Raw genomic sequence first — 26,920 nt, 5'->3', positions numbered from 1 at the left:
ATTGAGACTCGACACAATCTGTAGAGGAATAAGTGTTGTTTCCTACTGTTAAAATATTTAAATATTGCTTGTGTTCTCTCTACCTATGTAGCTCAATATTTCTCTTTGTTCATTAAGACTTTTCCAGTTTTTCTATTAAAATCTTAGCCTAGTAGATATGTATTTTTTTTGCAAAAGGCGTATTTTATTAAATAACTTATTCCACAAATTGCACCCTGTGGTTTGCTGTCTTCATGCATACAGATTTGGTTCCATGCATGAAAAAAAAATAATTATGTATTTAGAGTCTCATGGACAGAATCCTTAATTATTCTGTAAAGCAGAATGTATTTCTAAATTTATTTGTCATATATGCTTGACAGCCAGTTTGGTGTTGTAGTTAAGAGCAGCAGGACTCTAATCTGGAGAACCCGGTTTGATTTCCCACTCCTCCACTTGAAGTCAGTTGGGTGACCTTATGTCAGTCACAGTTCTCCAGAACTCTCTCACCCACCCCCACGTCACAGGGTGATTGTTGTGGGGATAATAATAACACCCTTTGTAAACTGCTCTGAATTGGCATTCAGTTGTCCTAAAGGGCAGTATATAAATCGAATGTTGTTTGTATTACTACTACTACAACCACCACCACCACCACTACTACTACTTGTTCCATTTCCCAAAGAAGAGCACCATATAATTTTGACAGCAATAAAAAAATCTCAGATTCTCTAGGTATAATGTTGTGCAGCTTTCCCATCTTTTCCACTTGACCCTGTGTTCTTGTCAGTGGCTGTTTCCACACGGCTTACCTGAAGCCGGGCCATGCTGCAACGTTGCAGATCGTGCCAGGGAAAATGTGAAATATCGCATTTTCTTGCACAAGTTTTGCATGACATTGCGCAAAACTCACGCGAGAAAACGCGATATTTCGCATTTTCCCGGGCATGATCCGCAACGTTGCGGCATGGCCCAGCTTCAGGTAAGCCGTGTGGAAACGGCCAGTGTCTCTTCTTCACACATCTTTTTAATGTGTCTTCTTCACATATCCCATTTTAGCTAAGGCAAAATGCAGTCTCTTTCATTCCCTTGGCCAGCAGGCATTACATCACAGTTGTGTCCTACATCTCCTTCATCACATAGTGAGCCCTGAATTATGACAGTTTTTTGCATTCTAGGGGGCCAGTCATTCATGCTTGCCTGTCCACAAACCCCTGTGGAGATGCTGTCCTAGATAGTTGCTTATATATGTCTATGTGCAGAATGATTGTGTCCTCTACAGAAGTTTGGTTTGCTCATGTAACCCCAGCAGCTGAATGGTATTCCATCATCAGTGATGCTACTATGCTTTACCAGTTAATAGTAACTGTGGTCACAGTTTGTGACGGTCTTGTAGTGCAATCCTATGAAGAGTTACTCCAGTCTAAGTCCATTGACTTCAATGGGCTTAGATCAAAGTAACTCACCACAGTTAGAGCAGTTTAGTGGAAGAAAACAGAGTCCATTGTGAGGCAGATCTCACAGCTACAGTAAAAAGCTTTAAGTCCCTCGGGCTTGGACAATAGTTGTAGGCTATGAAGAATGCTTAAATTGGCCCAATATATTGCTTCCTTTTAGACACAGAGAGAAGCACAGCCCATGATATGAACAGAAGTCTGGCAGAAGTCACATTTTTACCACTACCACCCCCACCCCCACAAAGAATACTGTACATATGAATAAACTCTTGCAGGCTGCTTAATTAAATGCTGCTGGATGTGGAATGATTTCCCTCATATAAACAAGGAGAGTCAACTGAATTTATATAATTCATAAAAATCTGTTGAGTTCTATTATTACTTTAATTCCGTTTTTACTGCTTCAAAAATGAAACCAATAGTCTACTGAAGAGGAGTCAGTGGAGAAAAAGAACACCTAAACGGGTAGCAGCTACAGAGTTACCTTGGCAATGCAGTATCAAATATACTGAATTATATCAATTAATGGAAACTACTTGCTTTGTATTTTAAATGAATTTGGATACAAGCGTGTATATAATGACCATAGTTGTAGTACTGCTGAATATCAAGAACGCACCCCCTCCCTTCATTTTCCATTCAGTTTGTTAATGGCACTGCTCTGCCTGGAAACTGAATTAGTGTCTTTGAAAAGGATGCTTTGAAAAGCTTATTTTGTAAATGTCTGCTAGATCATTCTAAAGAGATGATTGCATGCCTATTAAACTGTAAATCAAATGTGCAACAACAAACAGGCATGTCTTTTTATTAACAGTCAGGGAAGTGTAAGTCACTGAATTGCATAAAAGCCTTTTATTAAGTCTGACTACCCTTCCTATTCAATAACAAAAATACACATTTTTGACTAGATGCTATAAATCCAAGTCTTAAAGAATTTCAGAGAACCTGATATGTATATCTGAAGACATCAGCTACTTCAGTGTTGTAAATTTTAAGAGCTGGTTTTAATGTTTAGCTTTAAAAAAAATGTTTCTCAGATACAGAAGTCCTTGTTCACTCATGGGAAATGTTAACTGTTTTGCAGCACCTTTGTGTGAACAGCTATGGAATATTTTATAGAATGCTTCCATAACTTGGGAAACAAATCTGTTGTTTTAGAGACAGTTCCAAACAAGTTGTGCCAAGCTATAAAGCTGCAATTTTAATGAGAGCCAATGCATTGGCATACTAAGCAAAAACAAGGAAATACAATTTACAGAATTCTAATTTCTCAGTATGCTAGAACAGATATGAAAAGATTTTTTTTTGCAGCCTGTAGAAGAATTCCTATAATTAATTTCCAGTAGTATTTATTAAGCAATGTTTAAATTCTGTGTTAACATTGTAGCAAGTTATCTGTTCCAGCTTGACTTTTTTAATGTCAGATATCATGAGGTTAAATCTTTACTGTAGGCTCCAACAGTATCAGGAGCACTGTGATGCTGATGCACAATGTGGTGTGTCTAAAGCACAACGTGTGTGTGTCTAGAACCAAAGAGTGAAATCGTAATATAAAAATGCTGCAGTTTGACAGTATTTAACATCATAAGTGGCAATATGGGTCCATAATTGTACATTCTGGATGAAATGGTTGAAAACACATAAGGAGTAAAATGCAAAAGAAACACTGTTTTGTGTAAACAAACACAGGTGGATCAGGGACAAAATGGATGAATGTCAAGTGACAGCTTGAGGGCCTAATTAGTATCCATATTTTCTATCAGAATGGGTAAAGAGAACATCACAAACAGATCTGGCTTCAAACACAGTTTAAGTATGTTCCGATCAGAATTATGCACACTTGTAGGCCCAAGTAAGCATCTTGGCTTTGGGGGACTTTGTTGAGATCACAGTTTGGTTCATATGGATATATGATTTGTGAGAACTCATGGCAAGAAAATAACCAGCATGAGTTGCATGATTGTGGCAACATATCCCAGTTGTATTGACCTTGGGTGCAGAGTATAACAGGTTGGAAAATTTATGTCAGAAAGCATACATTACATTTTCGATAAAACTAGCACTAGAAGCTCCCTGTAGGTCAGAAAGGGAAACACAAGAGAATCAAATCTCTAGAGGATGCTTGGGTGCTATTTGAACAATATTAATTGAAGCCCAGGTCTAATGCATTCTCCAGGTTAGAAAAGGCATGGCAAAGTCTAAAGAATGCCTGCATAGTTAACAACTAGGGATGCTAGACCCCCGGTGGGGGCAGGCGATCCCCCACCCCCACTCCCCACACCCCATCCCTACTTACCTAACCAACAGGGGGTGCGCACCTTCCCTGCGCTCTCCCTCACAGCGCTACGCACTCCCGTGCACAGCAGCTGCTGGAATCGGGCCCGTTTTGGCCTGGATCAGGGCCACTGTGAGCACAGGAGTGCTCCTGTGCTCCGCAGCGCCTCAAAACAGGCATGATCCGTGGCAAAACATGCCCATTTTCAGGCGCTGTGGAGCGCAGGAGTGCTCCTGCGCTCCACAGCACCTCAAAATGGGCCCATTCTGGTGTAGATCAGTCCTGTTTTGAGCCCCTGTGGCTCCTGGGTGCACTCCCAGGGGCCACACGATGACATCACTCCTGATCATCATGCTTGTGTGCAGCAGCTGCTGGGATCAGGCCCATTTTCGCGTGCATTGGGGCCGTTGTGAGTAGAGATGGGCACAAACGAAAAAAAAATAATGAACTTGTGGTTCGTGGTTCGGTGCCGCCAACGAACCCGAACAAATGAACCATAATGAACATTTCCCGTTACCAAACCAGTTCATGGTTCGTGGTTCGTGGGTGTCGGAATGGCCCTCGTTGCACTTAAAGAGCCCTTATTCACAGGGAGGGTTTAGCAGGCTCTCCTCCAGCCAGAACCGAAGTTTGGTCAAGATTGCAATAGGGATCTTGGAGTTATACCCTCTCCAATCCAAGGCCCCCAGGAAACTCCCACTTGATACATTTAGAGCCACCAGTTGATGCTGGTCCAGTGTACAAGGTGCTGGACATCAGAACTGCCTATCGGGGTTTGCAGGGATGAGATTGGAGTGCCGATGGCTACAGAACACCCCCCCTTCCCCCTCCCTCCCCCTGGGTGTCTTCTCCCATGTAACCAAGTGTTACCAAATTGCTGTTCCATGGTTGGAAGGAAGACCTGCAGATCAAGGTAAGTTGGGCTTCGATTCGGGTTTCCAGGGCAACAGAAGGAGTGCAGACAGAGTTCAGGCATTCCCCAGCTCTGTTTCCAAGGAGATTGATTATGGTGCCTGACTGTCTGGCTTCACAAACCGCTGGCGAACACAATGAACCGGGCTTCCAATGGACACTGGTTCATTGGCCATGGACCCTCACAAACTGCCAGATCATGAACAGATGATCGGGCGGTTTGTGGGTTTTTTTGGTTTGTAATGCGGTTAGTGCCCACATCTAGTTGTGAGCACGGGAGTGCTCCTGTGCTCCACAGCACCTCAAAACGGGCCTGATTCATGGCAAAATGGGCCCATTTTGAGGCACTGTGGAGCACAGGAGTGCTCCTGCGCTCTGCAGCGCCTCAAAACGGGCCCATTTCGGCATGGATCGGGCCTGTTTTGAGGCGCTGCGGAGTGTAGGAAGGCTCCTGTGCTCCACAGCATCTCAAAATGGGCCCGATCTGTGCCCGAGTGGGCCTGTTTTCAGGCACTGTGGAGTGCTCTGCAGCACCTAAAAGCTGGCCTGCGGAGCCTGGGTGCCTTCCCAGGTGCTGCACAATGATGTCACTCCCAAAGTGATGTCATCACACTTGTGGGGGCATGAGCGTGCACTTTGTACGCACACACCCCTCTCCCCCAAGGTAAGTGCCAGGCCCCTATCCCCCACTGGGAGGTTGAGGGGCCTGGCAACCCTATTAACAACACAACTTAAGAAAACCATAACAAACAAAAAATCTTCTTTTAAAAAGAAGTTAACCACCAAATGGAGCACAGGGTCTGGCAAAAGCAGTGTAAATTGATAACCAGTCATGAGAAAAGAGACTTTGAGGAGCAGATTGCTAAAAGCATCCAGACAAACAACAAACATTTCTTTAAATATATCCAGAGCAGAAAACTAGCCAGAAAAGAGGTTGGGCCTTTGAACAATCAAGGAATAAAAGGATTGCAAAAGAATGATGGTGGGCTACCAGAGAAGCTAAATGAATTCTTTGCATCTGTGTTTGCTATGTAAAGTATGGGGTGTGTACCCAGACCACAGGCACTATTTTCAGAGAGGGATTTTGAAGAACTGAAGCAAATTGAGGTGATTAGAGATGAAGTTTTAGAACTGTTGGGGAAATTAAAAAGCAGTAAATCTCCAGGTCCTGATGGCATATATCTGAGAATTCTTAGAGAACTCAAATGCAAGATTGTTGACCTACTGACCTGCATATGTAACTTATCGCTAAAAAAGTCTTTTTAAAAATTATTTTTTAAAAAGGTCCAGAAGAGAATCAATGGGGTCCCTCAAAGATTGGTATTAGAGCCAGAGCTATTTAATTTGTTCTTATATGGCCTGAAACTAGGGGTGAGAATTGTAGCAGCCAAGTCTGCAGATTATTCAGGATGGTGAAAACCAAGTATAATGGTTTTCATCTAAATAGTTTGGTTTTTATTTCTGCTTGCTAATGTGGGGTTTCTAATATTTGTTGCTGTGAGTTTAAATTCTCTGAGAAAAGGAGGAGAGGGGCTGGATCAGTGAATGGAGTGTGATCTCATTGAATTGAACCCTAGGAGCCAGAGAGACTTTAAATTTTTAGTCAGTGAGATGAAAGAAAGTGTTCATTTGGGTCAAAATAGGCGAATTGTGTGGAGCATGAGCGAGTATGTGTTTGTGTGTTTCTAAGAGAAAATATTTATTCTAGTTGAGTCAGGCCAACAGTGTGGAAGCCTGAAAGGAGTTTTATTCTGGCTGTGTGGAAGCCTGAGACCCTAATTCTGTCTAAGTCAGGGAAACTGTGTATGCATGCCTGGGTCAATCTGTGTATATCAGAATGAGAGATTATTCTATCTAGGTCAGGCAAGCTATGTGGAAAAGGCTAAATGAATTTGTGTTTGTGAGGTTGAGAAGAGAGATGAGTCTGCCAGTGAAGATCTCTGTGGAAAATTAGACTGCGTGATTGAGTCTGTGAATATACCTTTAAGAAGCTATAAGTACTTTTGAACTTACCAACCTAAAGAACTATTCTGAAACCAAGATGCTTATCAAAAATCTGCAACCATCACAAACCAATATGCTTATTCAAACTCTGCAACCATCACACTTACGTCCTAATAAGTAAATTCTACTTTTGTTTAAGCAAGAAAGATAATTTCCCCCTCACAACCACCCTCACATGCTTAACCATTTTGTCAGACTACCATTTATTTTTTTAAAAAACCCTTTTAGTAGTGTCAGTTTAGCAGAAAATATCTAAGGTGAAAGCCCTTGGTGGCAGCGAAAACCTCTCGGGAGGCGGCAATGGCCATTTTCACACAGCCAGGCACCCGGAAGATTGAGTGAAACTCACGCCATAAAAGCATCTTCCTAGCGCAATTTCTCAGCATGATCCCATTTATTGGTCCTTTTTCTGATGTCATTGGGCCATTAAAGGGGATCGTGCCGGGAGATCATGCTAGGAAAATGCTTCATGCTGTGAGTTTGCGTGATCTTCCGGCGCACGTGTGAAAATGGCCAAACAAAACAGCGAAAGTGTTCTCAAGTTATAAGCCTGGGTAAAGTAGAGAACACCTGAAGCTCTGTGTTAGTGGAAATATAAGTAGTGTTGATTGAGACCAGGGTTCTCTTGAGGTAAAAGGTTAAGGTAACAAGGAAGAAGAGTTGCAAACCTCCCATTGGTGGCTAGAGATCTCCAGAAATTACAACTGATCTCCAGGCCACAGAGATCAGTTCCCCCGGAGAAAATGGCTGCTTTGGAGGGTGAACTCTATGGCATTATACCCTGCTCCCTCCCCTCCCAAACCCTACCCTCTCCAGCTTCCATCCCCCAAAGCTCCAGGAATTTCCCAACCTGGAGCTGGCAACCCTACAAGGAGAAGCTGAACTAAAGATCCAAAGGCAAAGATTTAAGGTAAAAAAAATGAATACAAGCAAACCATTACACTAAGGTCGACCGTAAAGAGCTGCAAGAGGATGTCCGCAAATTAAGTGAGTGGGCAACAGTGTGACAAGTGAAGTTCAGTGTAGCTAAATGTAAGGTGATGCACATTGGAACAAAAAGTCCTGACTTCAAGTATATGTCAATTGGTTCTGAACTTGCAGAAGCTAAGAAGGAAAGAGACATTGAGATCATAGTTAGCCCAATGAAAGTGTCAACCCAGTGTGCTGCAGTGGTGAAAAAGGCAAACTTTATGCTGGAGATTGTTAGGAAAGGGATTGAAAATAAAACAGCTGATATTATAATACCCTTGTATAGATTTATGGTGCAGCCTTATTTGGAATACTGTGTACATTTCTGCTAAAAGACATTGCATAGCTGAAAAAATACAGAAGAGGGCAAGCAAAATGATTAGGGGTTCATTTCCTATGAGGGACTTTTCCTATGAGGGACTTTTCAGTTTAGAAAAGAGACAACTAAGGGATGGAAAAATAGAGGCTTATAAAATTATATGTGGGGTAGAAAGAGTGGACAGGGAGAAATTCTTGAAGACATCCAATCAAGCTGATGGGATTGATTCAGAACAGAAAAAAATAGATACTTTACAGTTTACACAATGAGTCATTAAAATTTGGAATTCTGGAATTCCTTGCAAGAGAATGAAGTGATGGCCACAGCTTTAAAAGGGGATTGGGATTGGGCAGATTTATGTAGGATAGAAATGCTACTAGGGGAGTGCATTCAGAATTTTTTTTGTTGTCATTTCATATCTGGGGCTGTTGAGTGAAATGTTTAATGTGATTGGGTAGTGGGATGTTGCCAGGTTGGAGTCAACATTTGTTCCATGATTTTTGTTGTCATTCTTTTCAATGGGGAAAGGGAAGGCGAACAGTTAGAGGCTCTGGGGCACTGGGCAGCTGGTTTTGCACTTAACAGCACCAAAATCAAACAGAGCAGAGTCCCCTCTGTCATCTAAAGAACCCCTAAGTTTCAAGCAGGTTGAACAAAGGGGGGCATTTTTCCAAGGCCTCATATAATTCTCTCTCTGCACAGCTGTACAAAGTACTCTATTAATTCCTAAAAGAGCCATCAAGCCAGCAGAAGAGCTTCAGCCAGCCACTAGCACTGAAAAAAAGCCCTGTCTGCATTCTTTTCCGTACTCATACAGTGACTGACAATTTTTTTAAAAAGTTTTACCTTTCCACTGATTTTTCTTCCTTCCTTGTGGTTTGTTGTTTGTTTCCTTTCAGAAAGTGAGGAAGGCTTCTGTTGCAGGCCCCACCCCCCAGCCATCATTGTACTTTAATTATTCCAGGGATTAACAATGGGAGTGGGGCTGGAGTAATTGTTTTTCAGCCAAATGTCACCACAATTGCAGTGTAGCATTCTCTGCTTGAAATTCAAATAACCCCCAAGTTTCAGGCAAATTGGGCAAAGTTTGGATTCTACAGGTCCCTGAGCAAGCCAAAGCTTTTCTACTTTCACAAGGGGAAAAAGTCTCTTTTCAGCCCATTAGGAGTGAGTGAGGGGGAGAACAATAGCAGGTCTCTACAGCTTGGATTTGGCTGGGAGTGCTTATTGCACTTTCCTTGCAATGATTGGATCAAAAGGGAGAAATTCTCCAGGAAATCAGTACAGATTCAACATGAAATATGAGCTCATACTGCATTGCTCATGAGTAGACATGGGCACGAACCAAAAAAAATGTAATGAACCAGTGGTTCGCGGTTCGGTGCCGACGACGATCCCGAGGTCGCGAACCGCAATGAACATTTTCCGTTGCTGAACCGGTTCCTGGTTCGTGGGGTGTGGAACGGCCCCCGTGGCACTTAGAGAGCCCATATTCCCAGGGAGTCTTTTGCAGGCTGTCCTACAGCCATCAACCAAGTTTGGACAAGATTGCAAAAGGGATCTTGGAGTTATACCCTCTCCAATCCAAGGCCCCTAAGAAACTCCCACAAAAATCCAAGCTGAATTATACTCTCTGTCTCTCTCCCCAAAGGCTAGCAAGTGGCAAGCAGGCATTCCCCTGGCTCTGTTGCCAGGGTAATTGATTGCTGGCACCTGAGTGTCTGGCTTCCCGAACCGCAGCTGAATGCACTGAACCAGGCCTCTCCCGAATGCTGGTTCATTGGCCATGGACAATAACGAACTGCCGGATTGCGACCGTGCGATCGCCAATTTTGTGGGTTTTTGAAGTTCGTAATGCGGTTCAAGCCCATCTCTACTCAGAAGGCAACATCATGGGAAGGCCTTCGCTTCTGATGTCCTGTTGCTGGTTCTCTGGAGTAACTGGTTGGCTGCTGTGTGAGACAGGATACTGAACTAGATGGACCACTGGTCTGATCCAGCATGACTCTTCTTGTGTTATGATGTTCAGTATGCCTTTAGTGTAGGGGTAATCTGTGAAGTAGCAGCCTGACTAGCCATGACTAACCCAATCACATCAGAGCTTGGAAGCTAAGCATGGTTGGCCAAGGCTAGTACCTGGATGGGAGATCTCCAAGGGATTGCAATGCAAAGAAAGGGAAGGGCAAACTAACTTCTGCTGTTATACTGCCAACCCTGCTAGGGGCTTGCCCCCTTTGAGCAGGTGGCAGCCATTTGCCCCACTGCAAGGATGGAGGCAGACGATTAAGCCTCATATCCGGGGCCTCAGCCTTGGGGGCGGAGCCTCACAGCGTTTGCTGTTTCTCCGCCCCTGTGGCTTCAGTCTTGCCTTGTGCTCGGTGGAGGCAACGCGTTTGCGTTTGCTCCCCGGCACGAGGCCTTCGTGACGCTGGACCGGCGTTGGATCCGTCTCTGTGTTATCTGCCCGTCTGGGTGGAAGGGTTGGCTGGGGCGGAGGGGTGGCAACTGCTCTCCCCTCCGCTATTGCGGAGTACGGCCGTTTGGTCCCCACTGCTGCTCGGCTTGCGGCCAAGCAGGGCGGGGGAGTGTCGGCCATTTTTGCTCCCAGCCGCCACCTTCATTGGACTTCGGGCGGCGCAGGGGTGGGCGCGGCGGGCGGATTTCTTCCCCCCACCGCTACTGTGGCTATTAGGTCGGCGGGCGAGCCTGCGTGCCGCTTCCCCCCCCCTCCCGCTGCTCCGATTCGTAGCAGAGCAGGGTGGGGGAGCGTAGGGAAGGGGCGGCTTTGTACGCCTTCCGTTTCGGCCGCAGGTGCGCTCCGGCCGGGCATCTATTTCGCGGTGCTCTGCGCGGCGCCTGTTTAGCCCCTAGGGGACTGCTACTTCATTCCCCGCTGCCGCCTTCTTTGGCCTTCGGGCGGCGCGGGGGTGGGCACGGCGGGTGGATTTCTTCCACCCACCGCTGCTGCGGCTCCCTGTTTGGCGGTCGAGCCTGCGGGCCGTTCAGCGCCCCCCCTCCTCGAACCTGGCGTAGGGCGGTAGGCTGCCTGCCCCTTGCGTAGCCTAGCTGGCTCTGAATTTCCCCCGGCTGTTGCGGTGGCCATTTTGACCCTAGCCTTTGGCGGCCATTTTGGGGGTAGTTCTTCAGTCAGCCATTTGGGGCTCCGTGGGTGCCAAGTGGTCCGGGAGCGGTATTTACAGGGCCTGGATCTTTGTTATCTCCCCTGGGCCATTGGCTGTATCGGGGGCTGAGTTCCTGGGCCTGGGTTATTGTTAGAGCAGCTTGGGCACAGTGGTTAAGTGGTTTGGCTGTGAATCAGTACTTTTCTGGTTCAAATCCCACTACTGCCCTGTAGCTTAATAGGTGGCCTGCTAAGCCTCCCCTCCCTGCTCCAGCTTCTTTAGCTGTATTTTTCAGTGTGCACGGTTACCCCCTTTTGCCTGGGTCGGTGCTTTGGTTGCCCTCTGGCGTTTGTAGGGGGACCTCCCTCCCCCGGTCATTAGCTACCACTTCTTTACTTTGAGATTTATTTAGGATGGGACCAAAGAAGGGTACGGGTACTTCAAAGGGCAAGCAGCCTGCCAAGCGCCCACCTAAGCGCCCTGCTGCTTTATCATCTGATGAGGAGGATGGTGTTCCCGCAAGATGCGATATTTTAGCGAGGATTGCTGCTTTAGAGCAGGCACGGGCGTCTGCCACTCCGTCAGCTGAACCGGCAAGTAAGAGACCTGTGAGGATTGCGTCTAAGACTGCATCACTTAACGATATTCTCTCTCGTTTAGCGGCTTTAGAAGGGGCATCTTCTGGTGGTACTTCGGCTCCATCTACTTCTGCAGCCAGTCATGTTGTCGAGGACGAGGTGGCGGAGTCGGCAGCCCCAGAGATAGAGGGGAATTGGACCCAGGATGCTGGGCAAGTGGCGCTGGTGGTGCAACCGCCCGAGGCAGAGGGTAAGTGTTTTTGGCCCCAGCAGCCAGGCGTCTGGCCCTGGTGTCAGGCGCATCAAAACGCACCACATACTGCAGGTACACACTCTAGTTCCTCGGTAGGTCCACTTGGTCCTGGTTTGTTTCCTGATTGGGGCAATTGGAGCCAGCCGGCTGTCCCGGGGCAGCTGCCCGGTGCTGCTAGTTGGGTGACCCCCCCCGCACAGGTTCAGGGCATGGGCCTTGTTCCACCATGGGGGTCTTATTATGGAGTTCCCTGGTCCAATTATGGTTCTGTGCCTTATAGGGCCCTCCCAGTTGGGGACACGGCTATGCCGTTAGGTGATCATCTTACCCCGGCCACTAGGGAGAAGATCTTGCATGGTGTCTTTACCCTTCTCTTCAGGGATCTGGAGAAGAAGGATAAAGAGGATCTGGAAGACCGTGACAAAGAGCGCCTCAAGAGGCGCAAGATAGATAGAACTTGGCATAATTGGCTCCCTGGCTTTCTCATATACGCGGGAGTTATAGCTAGGGCGCAGCCCTGGAGGGCTGCCCCACTCTTCCAGTACTTGGATATTATTTATAGGGCACATACGGAATTCCTGGGTGCAGCTTGGCTGCAATATGATGAAGAATTCCGGATGCGGGCAGCTTTGAACCCGTCTTTACCTTGGGATCAAGTCCATCAGCACTTGTGGTTGCAACTGATGACCCCGGCTAAGTCTTCATTGGGGGACAGATCGGATAGTGGTCACATTGTACAGTGTTCATCGCAGGCTTCTGGGGGGTTCGCCCAGGGTTCTTACGGCTCCCGCACCTCTGCGGGGCAGACGGTTCAGCCCCGTCTGCTTTGCTTTGAGTTCACCTCAAAAGGGGTTTGCAGCCATAAAGACTGTCGCTTTGGACACGAGTGCCCGACCTGTCGAGGTCCTCATGCCCTCAATGCCTGCAAAAGACAGCGGCCATTTGGAAAGAAAGGGGGTGGCCCTCCAGGGCAACAGGGGCCTGGTAAAGGGCCCCAGCCCAATAAGAGTGAGGGTACTTGAGGCCATGCTGGCCGATTACCCTAACAGGGCTGACGCCCAGTTTTTGTTACAAGGTTTTTTGTTTGGTTTTCATATACCTTCTCAAGGTCCTAGAACTGCCTTCATGTCAGCTAATTTGCATTCCGTGGTTGGCATGGAGGACGTTGTGCGGATAAAGATTCAGAAGGAATGCGCTGAGGGCAGGGTTTTAGGCCCTTTCCCCTCCCCTCCTGTTCCTTGTTTGTGTGTCTCTCCCCTGGGGGTCGTACCCAAGAAAGCAGCAGGTGAATTTCGGCTGATTCACCACCTGTCTTACTCCAGAGGCGGTTCCGTCAATGACGCAATTCCCGAGCATTTATGCTCGGTGTGTTATACATCCTTTGACCAGGCGGTCAAAGTGGTTAGACGTTGTGGGCGGGGTGCTGAGATGGCGAAATGCGACATTAAGTCGGCATTTCGCCTTCTCCCTGTTCACCCGGATGACTTTGAGCTCCTGGGGTTTGCCTTCGAGGGCAAATTTTACATGGACAGAGCCCTTCCTATGGGTTGCTCTGTTTCATGTGCAGTGTTTGAGCGTTTCAGTACATTCCTGGAGTGGGCACTACGTCGCAGGCAATGCTGCTGTGACTCCGCCCACTATTTGGACGACTTTATCCTGGTTGGGCCCCCACACACTGGTCAGTGTGCTCGCCTGTTGAGGGATTTTGTATGTTTAGCTGACGAGTTGGGTGTTCCCCTAGCACACGAAAAGATGGAAGGTCTCACGACAGTTTTGACCTTCCTAGGGATAGAATTAGATACCGAGCGGCAGACTTCACGGCTGCCCTCTGCAAAGCTTCAGGATTTGCGGACGCGATTGCAGACCCTCTTGGGTAAATGGAAGGTTTCATTATTGGAGCTCCAACAGGTCGTAGGCCACCTTAACTTTGCATGCAAGGTGGTGGCGCCAGGAAGAGCCTTTCTTAGGCGCCTTTGTGATGCAATGGGGTCACTTAGGCTTCCACATCATAGGATGCAGATTTCCCCAGGTATGAGACAGGACCTGGAAGTGTGGTGCCAATTTTTGGGCAGTTTCAATGGTGTTTCTTTTTGGAGACAGGAGCTGTTGTTGGAGGGTGACCTTCAGGTTGATGCAGCGGGCTCCATAGGTTTGGGAATCTATTTTAGGGGGCACTGGTGTGCTGCGCCATGGCCCGCCGACTGGATGGAAGCTGGCTTGTGTAGAGACCTTACATTTCTCGAATTCTTCCCGATTCTAGGGGCTGTTTACCTATGGGGAGGGGAAATGGCCAACCACTCGGTGCACTTTTGGTGCGACAATATGGCAGTGGTACAGGTTGTGAATTCCCTCTCGTCTAGATCCCCCAAGGTAATGAAGCTGGTCCGAGCATTCACCTTGAGGTGTCTTCATCTTAACATTTTGTTTTTAGCCAGGCATGTACCCGGGTTAAATAATGAGGTGGCAGATGCCTTATCTCGTCTGCAGATGGACCGGTTTCGACAGCTTGCCCCAGAGGCGGATTTGCTGCCTGCCCAGGTTCCTTTGGAGCTATGGAGGATTGGGAATCCGAGGCATTCAGAGCTATCCAGTTAGCTCTGGCCCCTAGTACCAGGAGAGCCTATGACAGGGCGGTAAGGTACTTTGCGGAGTTCAGGCAGGAGTCTGGTCTTCCACAGATTTGGCCAATTCCAGTTGAGCATGCAGCCCATTTTTGTGTTGCTCAGAAAGGTAAGTGGCACAGGGTTAAATATATTCGTAGTCAGCTTGCAGCTTTGGGTTTTGCCTCAAAGGCCCGCGGCCTGGTCGACCCCACCGGGGACTTCCGCATAAGGAAGATGCTGGAGGGTTGGTCCAGGGAAGCTGTCGTCATGAGGGATGCCAGGCAGCCTATTTCCCCCAGCATCCTACAAGGTTTGAGGGCCATGTGGCCCTTGGTCTTCAGTTCGCCTTTTGAGGAACTGTTATTCCATGCCGCTTCATTGATTGCCTTTTTTGGAGCTCTTAGAGTCAGTGAGCTCGTCCCCCAGTCCCTTAATGACGATTCTGGTCGTGCCATTTCTGCGTCTGATGTTAAGTTTCAGGGAGATCATGTGGTTATTCACATTAGGCGTTCTAAGACCGACCAGATGCAAAAGGGGGTAGATTTGATGATAGGCCAATGCGCAATCAGTGATTTGTGCCCGGTGGAGGCCTTGAGAAAATACCTGAGTGCCCGGGGCGCAGCGCCTGGGGCATTGTTTTACCATAAGAACAACTCCCCGCTGACAAAGTACCAGTTTTGGACTGTCACGGGTAGGGCTCTTTCGAAGTTGGGGCTAGAAGGGGTCAAATTTGGGACCCATTCTTTTCACATAGGTGCGGCCTCTACGGCCACAGCGATGGGGTATTCAGGAGCTGAGATTCAGAAGGTGGGGCAATGGCGTTCCTCCGCTTATAAGTCTTATGTGAGGCCCCTGACAGGTGGGCAGTCATGCTGACGTTGTTTTTCTTTCAGGTGCTGTGGCGTGGCACGAGAGGATACGCATCCTCATATGTGGCCATAGCATGGTCTTTTGGGCGGCGCACCAAGCGAAGAGGACGCGGATGGGGTCCCAGCTTGGACTCAGCCGTTGGGCCACGGTGGAGTGGCGAGGCAGAAGAGGCCTGCGTTGGGCTGGTTTGCTGCCATTGTTGTTTGAGGACCGGAGTTCCCCTCCCCCACACATCCTTGTTATACATTTGGGTGGCAACGATTTGGGTTTGCTGAAAGGCATGGCCCTGTCTTGGCAGGCACGGGATGACTTCCTCGAGATTCTGAGAAGATGGCCCGGTGTCCTGATCTTTTGGTTGGCGATGCTTCCGCGCCGGGTGTGGTGGGAAGCATTGGACCACAATGTTATTGAGAGGGCTAGGCGGATGGCCAACAGAGCCCTTTTTAAAGTAATGACAGGTGGTCTTGGGATCTATTTGCCCCATCCGCAGATCCGGGCCGAGTCTGCAGACCTCTACAGAGAGGACGGGGTACACCTCTCTAGCAGTGGTAACACTATTTTCTTGAACGACCTGCGGCAAGGGCTGCGTTTGGCATTAAGCCACTTGTGGGGCGCTGAGGCCTAAGCAGAGGCTTGGCCTCTGCGGTGGCAGGATGTTAGTTAGGGAAGAATCTGTAGCGGGCCGGTGAGCACCCTTGGCACCTCCCCATTGGTGGGGAATTGGGGTCTGCCAGATGTGGCTGGCTGCCGTACGGCCCAGCTGCGTGGTTAGACGCCCTGGTGGGGAACCCCTGGACAAGCCAGTCTCCCCCCACTGCCGTACAGCCGGGTGGGGGAGCTTTACAGGGGTGAACAACTTCGCCTGGCCAGGCTGGGTCCCAGCCATTTGGTGATGGCTCGCACCCGGGGCAGCGGGTGTCTCGCCCAGACAGGTCAGGGCGGGTTAGGGAGCGACCCCAGGGCCTGACCTGTACCGCTAGTTAGGCCCTTGCCGTAGTTAATGTTTTCTGGTTGTTGTTTAAAATAAAGCGGCCCATTTTATAACCCAAAATACTGTGTCTGTCTCTTATTCCTAATAGTGGGGCAATACTGCCAACCCTGCTAGGGGCTTGCCCCCTTTGAGCAGGTGGCAGCCATTTGCCCCACTGCAAGGATGGAGGCAGACGATTAAGCCTCATATCTGGGGCCTCAGCCTTGGGGGCGGAGCCTCACAGCGTTTGCTGTTTCTCCGCCCCTGTGGCTTCAGTCTTGCCTCGTGCTCAGCCCACCCACCTCACCCTATTTCAGTGCGGAACTAGCCGGCTGCCAATTTGGAGCCAGGTAGGAATTTTTTCTCTCACAGTCCCTGATTGGCCATGGGGCTGGAGTTTTTTCGCCTACCTCGTACAGTTTGAGGGGGGGGTTAATTGGCTTGGTGGGTCTGAGTTAATGCCACGGGTGGCAGGATGTTAGTTAGGGAAGAATCTGTAGTGGGCCGGTGAGCACCCTTGGCACCTCCCCATTGGTGGGGAATTGGGTTCTGCCAGATGTGGCTGGCTGCCGTACGGCCCAGCTGCGTGGTTAGATGCCCTGGTGGGGAACCCCTGGACAAGCCAGTCTCCCCCCACTGCCGTACGGCCGGGTGGGGGAGCTTTACAGGGGTGAACCACTTCGCCTGGCCAGGCCGGGTCCCAGCCATTTGGTGATGGCTCGCACCCGGGGCAGCGGGTGTCTCGCCCAGACAGGTCAGGGCAGGGTAGGGAGCGACCCCAGGGCCTGACCTGTACTGCTAGTTAGGCCCTTGCCGTAGTTAATGTTTTCTGGTTGTTGTTTAAAATAAAGCGGCCCATTTTATAACCCAAAATACTGTGTCTGTCTCTTATTCCTAATAGTGGGGCAATATTTGTTGAAGGTTTTTTTCTTTAATTTATGTTGTCTGGTAATTTAGTCATTAAAAAAACTTCCCTTTGTCTAAGGTATAAATCAAACTTAACAAATAATTCAACAGATTTATACTGTCACAAGCATTATGCAGGCTGGTATTTTATTTTAACTGCTGCATCTGCATTTCATATTTACATCTGTGATGATCTCTGACTTCATTTCACTGGTGCCTAATTAGTAAAATTCATTGTAAGGGTAACAATCAGGAGCAAATACTATAATAAAGAAGGCTTTTTCAAGGATCTTATTAATACATCAGAGGGCTTATACGGCATCATCATAAGGGCAAGTGGGCTTTCATCTGGACATTTATCTAGCTTCATAATTAATACATTAAAATTGAGTTTTGCTTTCAAGTAATATGGAGTCTTGGGTTAGTTTAAAGCATTGACTTGTCATTTTACTAGGCAGCATCTAGGTACCTATAAAAATGAAATAGTGGCAACACTATAAATCAATCCTGTCATAAGCCAAAAGGATTGCTCTGTTCTTTTCCTTTCTGTTTTTAAAACAACCATTCTTGTAAATATTTGAGTATGCGCTTAATTATTCATATGAAAATGTCTTTCAGGAAAGCAGGCTAAATAATCAAGCTAGACAACACGTCTCCTGCATGAAGCTTTAAGCTTCACTTTCATGTAGCACAAAATGAAAAATATTGATCACTTCAAGTCATTCCAGAGATAAAGGTCAGATAGTGACCCTTCAGAGTTTGTGGAAGGCCAGTTTCTCTGTATGTGATACATACTTGTAAACAGCTGTTTATAGAAAAATAGCCATTTATGGGTATCCCCTGAAATGTTTATCTTTGTAGGTCTGAAGTTGGATTCCTAATGTATCCCACTGGAATTGAAATGCATTCTAGAAACCAACTCCAAAGATTTGAGGGGAAATATTGGAAAGAACATCTTTGCCAGCTGTAATATCTTTTCTATGCTTTTGCTTCTTCCTTCCTGTTGTAGGTATATAGATTGGGCATCACATAAGGCACAAGCCAAATGGCAGAAAACCAGTGGGCTCTTAGTTCAAAGCTCACAGTCTGTGCCTTTGGATGAACCAGCCATTGAAGCATGTTTTATATATTGTCGAAGGCTTTCATGGCCGGAGAACGATGGTTGTTGTGGATTTTCTGGGCTGTATAGCCGTGGTCTTGGCATTGTAGTTCCTGATGTTTCACCAGCAGCTGTGGCTGGCATCTTCAGAGGTGTAGCACCAAAAGACAGAGATCTCTCAGTGTCACAGATGTTTTGTTTGTTAGTTTAGTTTATGTTGTATTACTGTTCTTGGGTCCTCTTAAGAAAAAAAATGTAGTATGCATATTTAAATAAACAAACAAAACATTAAACTATCAAATATCTGTGGAATAACAAATCCTGAAAAACTATGAAATTAGAGTTGCCAGGTACCTGGAGTCCCTCAACAGGGGATCCCAGGTCCCTGGAGTCTCCCGGTGGGGGATTGGGAGCCGACACTTACCTCGACTTCCTTTTTCTGTGCGCATGCACGTGCACAGTGCGTGTGCTCCTGGCTCGCATGATGACACGGGGAGGGGGTGCCCAAGAGAGCATGGCCCCCCACTATCCAGGGGGGAAGGGTGGGATCTGGGGATCCCCCACCCCCAGCAGTAGAATGGCAACCCTATATGAAATACGGGACAATCAATCAGTGACCAAGCATAGTCTGAAAAATTCAAGAATTTATTTTGGCTTACAATTAAATATAAAATACTATGGGGGACAATATCATAAAAAATGAATATGAGTGAATATGAGTGAAATCTGTCATACAATAAATTCACAAATAAAATCCAATATACTGGCCAGATATTTAATACTTGGTGGAAGTCTAGAACAATATACTCTAGGGAAGAACTAATTTATAATTCTAGGACAGCTTGAGACTGTGCTACAAGGCTTTAATGTCCTCCAGTCCTCACAGGCGAGCTACCTTCAATAAACTGGCTGATACGGAAATAAGAGCAAAATAAGCATCATCCTGGAATCCAGGCCTTACAGCTCCTTCCATTTTACACTCACTATTTCCTTCTTCCAGGCACTTAACAACACGCTACTGACACCGACAGATTTTTTTCAGAGATGGTTCTCCAGCCAAGCAACCCATGTATGTACCACAGTTAGAGGGTCAGTTATTAGACAAAAAGCCAAAACATTATTCTGTTTATTAAAGCTGTTTGGAATATTTCAGGCACTCTTTTTCATATATTCTTCAAAGCTTGTCCCTGGTATCTAATTTTAAAATTCTCTCCCTCTATTTTATAATGTTCCAATAGTAATGTCACAGGGTGTTTCAATTATGATTCATCCATTTTATGCTCTTCATTTATATTCCACCTTTCTTCCCATGGGGGCCCAAAGAGGCTAACATCATTTGTTCTCCACTCCCTCATTTTATCTTCACATCAATCCTATGAATTAGATTAGGCTTAATGACTGGTCCAAGGTCATTCAGCAAGCTTCCATAGCAAAGTAGGGCCAAGCTACAAGTGACAAATGACACTTGAATGGCAAGTGAACAGAACAGTGTATTCCTCCCGGTTCACTTGCGCTCCACTTGCGCTCCACTCAGTTCACTTGCCGTTCAAGTGTCATTCATCACTTGTAGCTTCGCCCATAGAGAGTCAAGCCTGAGTCTTCCTGATCCTGGCATTCTAACCACACTCTAACCCTCTAACCACAGGACCCATAATGGCTGCTTTTCTGGTGATCGTATGGAAATTGTTCTACATAGCAGGAAATCCATAAATACAAAATCTATCAAAGACCATAGCAAGACCCAAGGTTCTTCTATTATGAATTGTTCAAGACTGCTTATCAATTACCAAATTACCAAATCAATTACCAAAAGGCAGAAGTGTTCCAGGAGAGTTGGAAAAACCTCCACCGGATGCCTGCTGCTTAACCACATTATTGAAAGTTTTAAGCCTTGTTGAAATAAACTGAATCAAACCTGCTTCAGCAAGACAGCCCTTGATATTAAGATCATACTTTGTAAGTAACTCTATGCCTGCCCCAAATGTGCAATATGCAGCTAGAACCAGAAGCATGAGACATGGAAAGATCCCTGGGCCTGGTGAGACCAAGATGGCAAAATTCAAGGACAGGGGATTGAAAAGGCACTAGGACTGCATGGTAGCCAGAAGAGAAGTTATGTAGGCCAAAGATTACAGTTAAGGGTCCATGGTGCAATAGTAGCACTATGGCCAAATCTGGGTTGGGAAATTCCTGGTGTCTGCTTAGAACACTGAAGGCTCCTTCTGTAGGCAGAGAATTTTAGAGAGACTGAAACACTTTTTCATTGCTAATTTAGAGGCACTGTAGTAGAGTGGTTAGAATGTCCAGCTAGACCTGGAGGGACCCAGGAGACCATCTGTCATGAAATTCATTGGGAAATTCCTGGAGATTTTGTGGGTGACGCTTGGATAGGGTGGGTTTTGGGGAGGGGGGCTCTGTGGGGTATTATGAAATAGAATCCACTCTCCAAAGCAGCCATTTTCTCTAGGGGAATTGATTTCCACTGTCTGGAAATCAGTAGACATTTTAGGAGGTATCCAGACAACCCTATGCACTAGTTCCAGAAAGTACCCAGGCCATGTGACATACATATGTCAAGGGTGGCATCTAATTAGAAACAACTACATGGCCAAAGGTGCTTCTGTAATAGCCATATATAGGCAAAAGATCTGGTGGCTTGAGACTATAAAAATGAAGACCAGCAAGGGTGTGTCAGAAATTGTCACTGCCAGATTTCTCCTGACTTGTCAGTATCCAGGCTTGGCCAGCCATTGGGTTAAGTTCTGCACAAGCTTGCAAATAATATCTACACTGTAATCAAGAATGCTATCGCTCATGTGTGTGCACTCTCTCTCACACTTGATATTTAAAAAATGATTCCTTGTGTGGGTAGAAGGGTGGGATTGGGGGGAGGCTGATCATCTCCTCTAAGACAGCAGCCCCAGTTAGATTTTATTTCTAACAAGGCACGTAGGCACATGTATATACTATAGTTAAAATGAATATACTACCAGAATTGAGCTTTTTGTTTCAAATGGTGCCAATTCACATAGATCAAAAGATTTTAAATAAGTAGCAGAAAGTAATAAATGATTTTATATGGAAAGGGAAGAAATCAAGAATAAGATTTAAAGTATTACAGGCTGTATATATTAAAAAAAACAAGGAGGATTGGCAGTATCGAATATTAAATTGTACCACCAGGCAGTGGCATTGATTTGTATAACTGACTGGACTATAACAACAACAACAACATTCGATTTATATACCACCCTTCAGGACAACTTAACATCCACTCAGAACAGTTTGCAAAGTATGTCATTATTATCCCCACAACAAACACCCTCGGAGGTGAGTGAGACTGAGAAAGCTCCTAGAAGCTGTGACTGACCCAAGGTCACCCAGCTGGCTTCAAGTGGAGGAGTGGGGAATCAAACCTGGTTCTCCAGATTAACCACTACACCACTACACCAAACTGGCTCTTATAAAACTGAGTAGAAGATACATTAAATTGGAGGCAACTGATGCTAACGCAGGTATTCATAACTAGACATGGGCATGCCAGAAAGGATGGGAGGGAGAGGACGTGTCACACGGGGGGGAAGTGGGAAGGTCCCCCTGCAACCACCCAGCCAAAGTGGAGCACGCTGGTATTCCCGGCGGCGGCAGGGGGGGGGGAGGATGCAACATTCGCATGGGGGCAGCCCGATCCCCCAGCTACTGGGTGTCCTCGCCTGAGGCTCCAGCTTAGGACATACCCAACAGTAGCCGACAGCAACCACCTTCCAGCCTTGCCAGAAAGGACCAGAGTTGCAGGACACATTCCCACCCAGCTGAAAAGGGTCCTGTCAGTCCTGTTGACAGGGGAGCCACCACGTTGTCAACCAACTCTACCCCTATATGGTACAATTGTCTGCACTATCGCAACCAAGCTGTGTAACCAAAGTGGGAGCAGTAACAGGATAGTCCCTCATGTTGAAGCAGGGGCAGACCTGATCTGCCGTCCTGTCTTTGTGGAATGTAGGTGATGGGCAGGACAGGAGACATTGCTTGGATGGGTCAGAGTGGTTCCTGAGAGGGGGAGACAGAAACATGACAGCAGCAGTAGCAGCAGACATCGGCCACCTTCCTGCCTTTGTGGGATGGACATGAGTCAGGGAGCCCCTTTCCCCCTGCTCAGAGGGCTCAGTGTTGGCGAAGGATAGGGGGACGGTGCAGCTTAACTATATATGAAACAGTTCCTGAGCTGCTGTGCAAGCACCCAAAGGAGGCTGCCATCAGCATCACCCACCTTCCTGCCTTGCTGGAAAGGATGGGAGGGAGAGGACATGTCATTAGGAGGGGGAGTGTGAAAGTCTACCCACAGACACGAGGCCTCCTCCTAGCATCCCACCGAAGAACTCTTCGGCAGCATCCAGCATCAACCACCTTCTTGCCTTTGCGGAGAGGATGTGACTGGTCGTGGCAGCATTACCAATTCCCCCCTGCCCAGAGGGGACAGCAGGTGCCCATGCAAAGGGGGGGGGTACCATGCAGCTCAAACCTGTCAAACTCAGAGCAAGCTGCTGAGCTGCCCCTGGTGGTCCAAAGCGGTGGCAGCAGACAACACCCACCTTGTTGCCCTCATGGAAAGGGTGGGAGAGACACACTTCCCCCCCTGCTCAGAGGGGACACCAGGTGCCCATGGAAAGGGGGGGGGGTTCCGCACAGTGCCACTCTCACATCAGCAACAGTGGCCAAGCTGTTCCTCTTGGCCAGAAGCAGCATCAGCTGGCAGCACTGCACCTTCCTGCCCTCGTGGAAAGGACGGGATGGAAAGAAAGGAGAGGTTGGGAGGCATCTGAGCAGATCCGGAGAGGGAGAGGTGTGAAGACGGAATGGGAACTTGACAGGGAGAGGAGGGCAAAGGGTCACCAGCCATGGAAGCAGCCCCAAGAACTGAGGGAGGCTTGAGCCTGCTGTGGACGAGCTGGGCTGGCAACCACCCCAGGGTGGCTCAGACCCCGGGTAGGTCCAGGTCCATGGGAGGGTGCCCCAGTACATTGAGGTACACCTTGATGAACGTCAACATGTCCACCAGGTCCGGGTGCAGACGTGCATGGCGGGGATGGAGGAGGTCTCCCAGGTGGGAGAACACCCGCTCACTCTGCACAATGGTGGGAGGGCAGGAAAGGATGATGGTGGCGATGATGGACAGTTCTGGCCATCAGTCCGATTTCCTCGCCCAATACTGCAACAGGTTTGCATGGGGGGGCTCGGTGAGCTCCGGAAGGTACTCGCGCACCATGGCCCCTGCCGAGTCCTCTACTGAGTGGGAAGCACCCGCCGTGCTGCGGCCAACAACGCTGGCCACTGACGAGGCCCACAGATTGAAGGTGTCCATTGGGGTGGCTCTTCCCTGGCCTGGCTCTCTTCCCACCACCTGCCCCTCGCCCTCACCCTCCTCCTCTACCGCCTGCCCCTCGCCACTGCCCGGTTCCTTCTCTCCTGCCCTCTGTCTCTGGAAATGGAGCACCGCTCTGCAGAGCTCCTTTTTCCAGTGCTGCATCTGACCCGCCTGCGTGGCGATGCTGCCCTTGATGCGGGGGTCACAGAGGGAGGCAAGTTGGTAGGGAGCCTCGTGGTGGAGAGGATGCAGGCATTTGGCAACACAGGCCTGGATCCTCCGGACAAAGTCCCGGACCCTGGGGAGCAGCTCTTGCCCTTGCTGGAGCTCCTGGGCCAGAAACTGGTCAAGGCCGTGGATCAGAGGGAGGACCTGACCCAGGCTGGCCTGGTAGGAGCACAAAAGCTCGGTGGCATCCTTGAACGGTTTCAGAATCTGGGACATCTGTTCAAGGACTCTCCAGTCCACGGAGCTGAGGCTCAACTCCTCTCCCCTCCTCAGCACATACGAAGAGGACAGGATGTCTTGCACCACACACCTATGCTCCACCAGACAACAGATCATGTCATAGATGGAGTTCCAGCGGGTGGGCAGGTCCTGGAACAGTTGGTGCTCAGGGTCCCCTTCCTTCCTCTGCCTCTGGAGAAGCTCGTGGGATGAGTTGATGCTGCGTGAGAAGTGGGAAGCGATGCGATGGCGGCTGTCCAGCAGACTGTGCGTCTGCAAGGTTCCCTCGTCCCAGCTGTCCCTCAGCTTGCTCCCCAGCCCGAGCACGTCCCGCATCATGAGGTGCAGCTTGTGCGCCATGCACACCAGGCCTGGGAGGGATGCCTCTTTCAGGGCTGCCAACATGGCTCCCGCATCCGTGAGCATGAAGCCACGGACAAACCCTTCCACCCTGGATGTCTACTCCCTCAGAGCCACCTTGATGGTGGTGGCGATATTCTTCCCTGTGTGGACCTCGTCCATTCCCCGGGCCTGAAGGAGAACTGCCCTGTAGCCCGGGCTCAATTTGGGCACCTTCTTATGGCTGCCAGATCTTGGCCTGGGGAGGTGGAGTTCCTCTGGTTGCCACCAGTGCGTGGTGATGACAAGGTACCCGTGATGGCAGCCACTCCACAGGTCAGCTGTGAAGTGCACTGTTCTGCCTTGGGCGGCCGATAGGGGGGAAGCCTTGCAGGGTGATCGCCTGCACCACCACACATATGCCCGCCTCCTGAGCCCTTCACCTCACCCTTTTCAGCAGTGCCACCCCCAACCCCGATGGAACAATTTCCCCCAGGGAGGCCTGCCTGACCCTTCTGCTCCCACCAGCCGCACCCTCAGGGCAAGGCTTCTTACTAGGGGTGCATTCCAGAGACCCTCCCACCAATCCCGGATCAGACGAGCTGGTGGCCCACAGTCTCTTCCCGACAGATGTTTCGCTGCCTGAGGATGGAGAACAAAGGCTTGGATGGTGCCTCTTCAGGTGCTGAGTCAGGGCTGAAGATGACAGGTGCTGTGGGTCATTGCCCCTGCGCACCAGGCCCTCACACACACAGCACCGCACCACGCAGAGGTCATTAGGAAGGAACTGAAAGTGATTCGGTTTCGTTTTCCCAGCCATGTCGGACGCTCCTCTCCACAGGTCCGGGAGGAAGCGGCCGAGCAGCCTGACCGGGTGGTTGACCTGAGAGGGTTAACCCCCAGGACTCCCAGGTAGGGGGTCAGCTTCTGGAGCGCTGCGGGAAGAGCCCCCTGAAGTCGATCCAGGGGGTAAATAGCCCGTCTACTCCTATGGAGGCTGACAGACTTGCGCAGCACATCGCGTGCTGCCGTGCCATGGAGAACGGCAACAAGCAGATTTAAGTTGAAAACCTGTAAGTAAGCGGATCCCTTCTGTTACTCTAAGCATATGCGAAGGATTGGTGGGAGTTGAAGCTTAAGAAGGCTCGGATATCTTCCACTTCATTGAGTTTTGGAACTTAGTTGGCGGACTCCCCCCCCCCCCCTAAGATGGCAACGAAAAAGCAGAGCCCTGCTCTGGGCAAATCGGTTTTGGCTGTGTTGCAGGGGAAGGGAGAGACTCTTGAAGAGGTGGTTAAACGGTCGGTCATTGAAGCTATGAAGCCCTTTGTTGATAAGCTAAATGAAATCGGACAAAGGGTTGGCTCAGTTGAAAATGAAGTGAAAGCCATTAAAGATGTAGCGCTCGAAGCAGAGGAATCTGCTCGTGAAAATGCAACACTCATGAGATCTACAAACAAAGAAGTAAAGCTTTTGGAGAATCAATTGATAGGACTACAAGTGGATCGTGCTCAGACGATATTGCGTTTACAGAATGTGAAGGAGGAGGAAAGTGAAAATTTAAAGGATTTGGTGTCGGAACTTTTGGCGTCATCTGCAAAGGCAACTAAAGAAGAGTTAAAAAGCAATATTCTGGAAGTCTGTCGGACATCTTCAAAATATGCAATGAAGTGTCAGCTGCCTCGCGAGATTATTATTGATTTTTCATCTAAGAAGACTTGGGACACCATTTTATACAATTCGACCAACATGGACTTGGACTTTCTTGGCAACAAGGTTAAGATATTGAAGGACGTTCCATTTTTAGCTCGGAAAAGAAGATTCAAATACAAAAGGTTTGCAGCTCTTCTGAGAAAGCGTGATATAAAATACAAATGGTTATTTCTGGAAGGCATCTGGTTTAGATATAAAGACCAAGCCTACAAGATAATATTGCAAGTACAGCTGAAGGATTTTGTGCTTAATCATCAAGAGTTCGAGCAAGAAGAAGATCCAGAATCTGAAGGGGGGAGTGGGGAGGAGGGAGTGAGCGCAGCTATTGTAGCTGTTCAAAGAGAACTGAGACCGAGACGCGGCGGGGGGGGGGGGGGAGAAGACCTGATCCTGACTGTAGTTTGTATCTTATAAGATCTACCAATCTAATAGCATATTAGAAAGTTTAACTTTAAATAATTGTATTATGAAGGGAATTCAATACTTGTAGTTGTAGTTTGTGTTCTTATGTTGTTTTTCCCCTCTCCCCTTGTTTCCTTTTTCCTTTTTCTGTTTGTAGTTTTGATGTTAGTAATTAGAAAATAAAAATTAAACAAAAAAAAGGAAGGGACCGAAAGTGCCTCCAAAAATTGAGGTTGAACCATGGCCCACTTACAGTTCCAGGAGAGGGAGGACGAAGGGTTGCTGATGGATGTGCCATGGTTCTGGCAATGGAAGACGGAGCGGTGGGTGGACTGCAG

This window comes from Eublepharis macularius, chromosome 8, assembly GCF_028583425.1.
Source record: "Eublepharis macularius isolate TG4126 chromosome 8, MPM_Emac_v1.0, whole genome shotgun sequence".
NCBI classification, from domain to species: Eukaryota; Metazoa; Chordata; class Lepidosauria; order Squamata; family Eublepharidae; genus Eublepharis; species Eublepharis macularius.
The sequence above is the reverse complement of the archived record's forward strand: the minus strand, read 5'-3'. Positions refer to the sequence as shown.